A 7,833-nucleotide genomic window follows, 5' to 3' on the forward strand; every position below is an offset into this window, starting at 1 on the left:
CACTGCTTTATATTGCTTAAAACATGGCAATCATGCCTCAGGTGGTGCTGCAGGGCTGCCTATGTCGGATGCACATACTACACTCCCTATACATGTTTGGAAACAGGTAGTGTCAAGTTAGGCATCCCTTTTATTTTATGTGCGAGTCAGAGAGAGGTATAATTTCCAGTGTTCCTACTGAGCCAGTGTATGTGCTATGCGTTGCCTCTTTGCCAAGGACAAGGCATACTGGGCACGCCTCCTTCTGCCTACTGGGGCAGGCTCAGGTTGTTCCTCCTCTGAGTCACACTGTGCCTGTGCAGGCCTTGGCAATGGTGGGGGGCTGTTTGGTCCTGCCCCATGCTGTTCCTGCTGCAGCTGTTTTCGCAGGATCATATTGTGTAGCATGGCACATACCATGACAATTTGGGTACATGTAGTTGGTGAGTACTACAAGGCTCCACCAGATGTGTCCAGGCACCGGAACCGTGACTTGAGCATCCCAAACATGCTCGATTGCATTTTGTGTTTGTGTGTGTGTCTCATTATGGAGTTCATGTTCAGGGGTGTGTGTGCATTTCTGATGGATGTCATCAGCCACGGCTCCAGTGCGTATCCAGCATCCCCCACTAGGTGTCCATCAGGGATGTCCCCATTGGCAAATGTCTGGTACATCTGCAACAGATGCCAGATATGGGATTCATGGTACCTTCCAGGGCAGCCAGCACACACATTCAGTATTATGCCCTGGGCATCACACATGACCTGGCAGTTGATGGAGTGGAAGCCCTTGCGGTTGATGTAGGCCCTACCCCGCTCACCAGCTGGTGCTTTGATGTGTATGTGCGTGCAGTCATTTGCACCCACTACCTCAGGGTATTCCACTTTTTGCTGGAAGAGATGTATATTGCTGGCCAATACCTAATGGGAATTGGGGAAATATACATGATCACCGATATGTGCTGACATGGCATTCAGGAACTGGTGCAGTGCCCTTGATGCTGATGCCTGTGAAATTCCCATCATATCACCGGTTGGTCTCTGGAAGGTACCTGTTGCTAGTATTCTTAGGCCAGCACATACCTTGGTTTCCACTCGGATGGGTTCCCCTCTGTTGGTTCTGTGTGTGAGGCATGGCCTGCACAGCTCAACAATTTGCTGCAGGAGCTCTCTGTCCACTCTATAGCGCTCCACTATCTCCAGCTCATGTAGCCCCTGGTAGGTTACCCTGGGTATGTACACTCTTCTCTGTCTCCTCACTGTGGGTTGCTCAACAGCATTCGCAATGGCACCACCCTCAGCATCTTGCACATGTTGCCTTATAACAGCAATGGCAGCCCCTAACATTTGTATGTCTCAGGTTAAGCTTTTTTAGTTTTCACTTCGCTTTGTTGACTGCAGTGTTGCAGTGTTTCTGAGAAAAAACATGGGGGGATGTTGTTTGCAGAGTTTTAAGTGCTGGGCTGGGCTGGGCTAGTGTACTGCCTGTGTAATTGGCTGATTTTGATTGATTTCACCTGGCAGCTCTGCTAGTTTTCCTTGGTTAACTTTCTACTACTTCTTTTCCTTCCTTTTCCCTTTCTGTTTCCACAGGGGGCAGTGCCGCGCAAACATGTGCACACACGTGCACACATGCTTACACAGGCTTAGACGGGTGCACACATGTGCACACAGTCTTACACAAGCTTACACAGGCTTAGGCGGGTGCACATTCATGTATACAGGCTTAAACAGCCTTACACAGGCTTACATGGGCACACACACACACACACACACACACACACACACACACACACACACACACACACACACACAGAGGCTTAAATGGGTTTACAGGTGTGCACACGTGTGCACACAGTGTAAGCAGCTTTGCAAGAAACTTTAGTGATAGCCACGGCGTACACCTTCGGTTTCTGGGTTTCAATTTAGAAAACTGTAGACACGCCTCTTCTAGTCCTGAGTAACTCACAGCACACACATGCCACTCTGCTCCACTAAGCTTACAGTCTTTTTGATACATACCCCCCTCATGATGTCACCCATCTTTTACTCTGTTACTCCCCTTATCCTACTCTTACACTCTAGGGACATGGTTCACCTGGCAGGGAAAATTGGGATTCACTATCCTTATAATCATTTGCATAGGATTGCCTACTAATGCTTGGTTACATCTCTCAGACTAAGTTTCCCCCCTTAATAACAACTACTCAGTAGCCATGTTGTCTTCAGCCTGCCATTCACTTTCATGGCAGATGAAGATTTTGAATTAAATCCCTATTTGTGGCTTTTATTTTTTGTTTTTCTGGTTTTTAGTGTGCTACGCTTAAACATCGGAGATCGAGGAAAAAAAATAATTTTTATTATTTGCAACACATAACAAGGCCAATGGCCATATATTTGGCCATTGGCATGCTTCCTCTACTGGATGCATTCTTTATTTGGAGCTGTCATGGCTCCATTTTGCTATTTGCAGAACGGTACTCAATTGCCAACTGAGTACATTTCTGCAAATAACACTACTCTTACTTGGACAGGTTAGTGTTTCCTGGATCACAAATTTACCTCATTTGGATAGCTTTCAGCAGCAAATGAGGTAATTTGCATAAACTAACACTGTCCGTGCAAGAGTCATTTTAGGAGCTCTCTTGCACGCCTTTGCCTGCTGTTCCTGGATCGCTCGGCAGACATGTTGGCTGGGTGGAGTCTTACTCTACTCTTAGACTCCGTGCAAGCCTTCGTGAATCTGGCCCTTTATGTTATATGGGTTATATAGAATGAAAGGATAAATGAAATTATGTTTAATGGAAAGTGGATTTTGGCAGCGATTATTGAGGAAAATAAGACTGTAGTTATGGAAAATAGAGTGGGGGTCTAATAAGGATTAAAACTTGATATAATAAAGTATAAGTGTATAATAGTAAAAGAAAAAAAATGGATATTTGTAAATTTATAAATATGTAAATATTCTGTAAATATATACATATTGTATAAATAAAAAAACCCTGATCATTTCAATAGGTGCTATGGGATTTTTTACATATAACTGATTTATCAACAGCTCAGGCAGATGAAGCCTTAATTTAATATCTCATCCAAAAGATAACACACTCAGGAGTACAGCACTCCCTTATACCTGACTGCAGTGTCAGCAACCAATCTACCTGGTCTGGGTGTAGAACTAACAGACTTCTGCAACAATGGCAAGTGTTCTGTTTGTTACTCCACTGAGACTGCTAGATCATCTCAAATCAATAGTTAAAGACTGGAAGGAGGAAGTGGAAGGGTACTGCAATAGTGAAGAGACTAGTGAAAACACTCAAACTCAAGCATCTACATTTATGGTAAGTAGACACAACTGTATTATGTTTGTCATATCTTCAATATTGCAGAAATAACATTTTGGGAAGGTTCCCAAAGCTAAAGAAAGGGATGGCTGGGAAGGCAGTGTTAAGGAGAAGGCAGAAGCCCCTGCAGAACAGCATAGACAATACCTGCTCTGTCTCTAGAAGCAGAAGACAAATTATAGTGTTTGAAAAAAGTGTAGACTAAAGACCAAGTAGCTGCCTCTAGTATAGCCTAGGTAGGAACGCCTGATGATGGCAGTAGAGGTAGCGATGGCCCTAATAGGATGAGTTTTACTGTTGCCTGGTACATTCTTGCCATAGTGCTTGAAGAAAAAGAAATGCAATTACAGATCCAATTTGAAATAGTTTGTTTTTTAATTGCCTGTCCTAGTCTGTTTGAAGCAAAAGCAAGAAACAGTATGTCAGATTGTCTGATGGTTTGTTTCCTATGTATGTAAAATTTGAGCTGCATGTGTACATAAAGTGAATGTAAAGTTATTTCAGCCAATTCTGAGGATTAGGATTAGTTTAAATATTGTACTGAAACTGCCATGGGCATATAAAAAACTCTCTCTTTAAGGAATATAAGAAAAGACTCACTGAATGCATTATTTATTATTATTATTATTATTATTATTATTATTATTATTATTTTATGCATTATGGCCTGCAACTTAGAGATCTTTCTAGCCAAGGTGATGGCTACCAAGAAAACATGTTTCCAAGAGAAAAATGTGATAGCTGTAGAGCCAGCAGGCTCAAAGGATGTAGGGTAAGCATTTCTAGAACAAGGAACAGACATTTCTAGAACAATATTATGGTCCCAGGCAGGAGCACTCCTGGGGGGGGATATTAATAATTAATTTGTGAAACTGTTTTACTATTGGTTGTGAAAATAAAGGTGAATATACAGGTAGGCAGGCAGGCAGAAAGAGATGGCAGAGGCATGAATTTTAATAAAGGAATAGGAGAGTAATTTAGAGAAAAGCTCAGCCTTATAACTGAGTGCCAAAGGGCTTTGGCCAGCAAGGGTTACTGCCGTTTAGCTTGCCATCATGGTATTAGGCCTTCTGACCTCTTTCAAGATGTGAAGACATCCTTACTGAACAGTTGGTCCTATGGAATTAGGATTACATCATCCAGGCTGATATCTTCAGTGTGTCCAAGGTAGAATTAATGGTGGCACTTTACCTCTGAGTTAAGAGATCCAACTCCAGCAGCAGTATCCATGTTTTTTTGTCTGCTCATGCTGTGTAACAGAGGAAACCAGAGTTGCCTTGGCCAATAGGGAACCATCAGTATCATCCCTGGCTCTTCCTCCCTAATCTTTAGTAGTAACCTGAAGATGAGAGTTATGGGAGGGAAAACATAGGGAAACAGACCTAGCTACTTCAAGGAGAAGGCAACTGTCTTCCAAGCTCAGAATTTAATTTTGTCTGTTTTATTTTAGAAGCAAAAATGTATCTGGCACTCATACTTGTGAGTGATTTCTTTATATATATGTATATATATATATATATATATATATATATATATATATATATATATATACATACATACATACACACACACATATACATAATATATTGTTTAACAATTAAAAATACATAAACTATCCAAACTTGATGAATAATTCAAATGCAATCACAATAATAAGCAAAAAAGTAGTATTATTTAATAGCTAAATACTACGCATTCAAAGTCTAACACTCAGGAGAAACAACTCCAAAAATGTACTTTGTGAAGGAAGAAGTGCAAAATGAAGATAAAATGTCAGTGTTTGTATACTTTTCTTCATTTCGTGATGTATTTCTAGTTGTTTTAGTTTGCTTCTGATGATTTACTTACTGTCAACATGGCAAGCATATAACAATCTTTTCTGGAATTCTGAATTTGTGCCTGATATGGAAAGGTAGAGATAGACAGTCAGGAGATGTTATGTAGCAAAATTAATGCTGTAGTGTTCATTTTTAGTTGGTCAGTGGTTGTATTTAAGTTGTTATAATAATGTTGCATTTTCTCAAAAATGGTATAAATGATTCAAGCTTTTCATGGCTAGAGGAAACAGAAGCTTGATTTCCTAGTCTCCCATGTACGTGTGTTCTTTGCAATAAATGAAATTGTTAATCTCTGCTGAACTGTGTTGTGTGAAAGTTATTTTGACAATAACAACACTGAAATTAGAAAAATTAATGTGAATGATAATTTTTTATAAATAACATAATCAAGATTTTTATGGATTCCATGGCTCATGTTGATAAAATAAATACGTAGTTCCTAAGACCAGTTTACATATGTATTTTCCAAAATTTAAAAATTATCATAAGAATTGATTCAACTGCTTTTGTCATTCATACCACATCCGTAAAATGTACCCCCTCTCTTTGTGTTGTAAGTGCAAATAACCAAAACATTACATCACTGGGGTCTGGTAAGGGCATACTCAGAGCAAAGCACTTTTTTCACAACACATTACAAACTATCCAGCACTACCAAATCATATGTACATAGTTCACTTTCTCCTCAACTCGTGGCTGACATATGGCCTGTGAGGTCATCAACCTATGCCTATAAAAAGTAAGGGGGGTGTTGCCACATATGTTAACATTTACATAAAATACATCTTATTGGTGGGGAGAGGTATGTATGGCTGGATATACACAATATCCCTGCCTTGTATAGTTATAAAGCCTTCTTTCTACTTGCTGCACCCATTTCATGCACAGCTTGTCTAATCGGTCTTCTTCTAATCTCCTTATTTGTCTACAGAAATCCTTCACTGGTGTACCCAGCTCATTCCCATTTTCCATTTTCCTTTCTTTTTTCACTTTTGTGTCTTTAACCACTGAACCATGGGAGAATTATTCCCCTTCACCATTCAATTCTCAGCTAGAGCGTCTTCTGTCTGGAGAAATGCGTGAATGTGGATACCTTCATTGAAGGTTGTGCATCAGGGCTGGCAACTCGGTACGTAAAAATCTACTGCCAGTCATTAGCGGACCGGAGTTCCACTGTGGCGACCCCTAACCGGGAAAAGCTGAAAGACACAACAACAACAACAACAACAACAACATTCCTGATACAAGCTTAGTCACACTACCCCTACTGTTTGCTCCCCTCTTTGTTGAAAAGTCCAGCAGGTTCCATTCAAAATCCTATATATAGCTGATAAATAAAATATGTTCTAGTTAATCCAAGCCCTTGATAAAATAGATCTGTTGTCAATCTGCAGAAACTGATTGTTCCACAGTTGCATGTTAGTCAAACTACCTATATAATCTCAGGTTCTATTATTAAAGACAACCAGTATCCTTTCAAATTACAGCTGTAACTAGAAAGATTTAAAGACATATCCTGGGTGTGCATTAACAGTACTATTAAATGAAATTTAAAACCACAGAGCTCTATTTGTATGTCTAACTTTTAGGCATTGCCAGACTACTGCCACCTTCTCATAATTCACCAAGTTTGGTCTAACCATCCCTCTCAGAGTGGGAGGGGCATATAAATTCTTCCAACTGATTCTGGGTATTTGGTTTACTGAAATAAATTTGAAAAGCAACTTCTGTCATCTCTGCATGATATCAGTCACTGCTACCTGGGGTAAATGGCAAGTACAAATACGATTTTTAGATAAGAACATTATCTTCACCAACTGAATCCTAGTCAAATATAGAAGTTTCATCTTATTCCAGGATAAATGGAATGGAATTATATGTTCAGTTGCTAACTATTTTGTTTTAGACATATTACAAAGGAAGTAAAAGTAATCATGGGGCAGCACAGTGGTGCAGCGGCTAGCAAATTTGCCTCACAGCAAGAGGTTTCCCGGTTCAATTCTCTGTGGGTTTGTCTTCTGAGTGGAGTCTGCATGTCCTGCCTGTGTTTGTGTGGGTCTCCTCCGGGTACTCTGGTCTCCTACCACATTTGAAGGACATGCAGTAGGTGAATTGGGCACTCTAAATTGGCCATAATTGTGAATGTGTATATGAGCATGCAGTATTGAAGAACAACAGAGGCATGGTTAGCCACCTGGTGGTGTGAGCCTTTGCTCTAGATGATTGTCACTGTTGAAGTGACACCCTGATCCCATGTGCAAAAATGGGAAAAGAGGTTGTAGATCAATGGATGTATGGGTATACAGGTCCATAGTTTGGGCGAAATAATTTACTTGTGTTATTACCTGAAGCAGGAGAGAGAGAATGACTCTAACTCATCATTACTTCTGCTTCCCTTGTTATAGAGAATAGCTTGGTTTTAAAGGCATTAATTACCAAACCCAAAAATCTTCAGAACTCCTGAAAGGCCACCACATCCCCTTCAACACTGCCTACTGCCTGCTGCAATCAACCCACACAGTCATGAAGAAACCAGGAACCTAGAAATTATTCCATTCCTTTGACAGAAATATCTTCTGATCAGTGTCACCCCCATTAGTGATCTATCCAAAATATATACTGCCAAGAGGAACAAAAGCAGAGATAGTGGACAGCCTTGCAATGTCCTTCGT

Source organism: Protopterus annectens, chromosome 2.part0 (genome assembly GCF_019279795.1).
Source record: "Protopterus annectens isolate FY-2018-M chromosome 2.part0, PAN1.0, whole genome shotgun sequence".
NCBI classification, from domain to species: Eukaryota; Metazoa; Chordata; order Ceratodontiformes; family Protopteridae; genus Protopterus; species Protopterus annectens.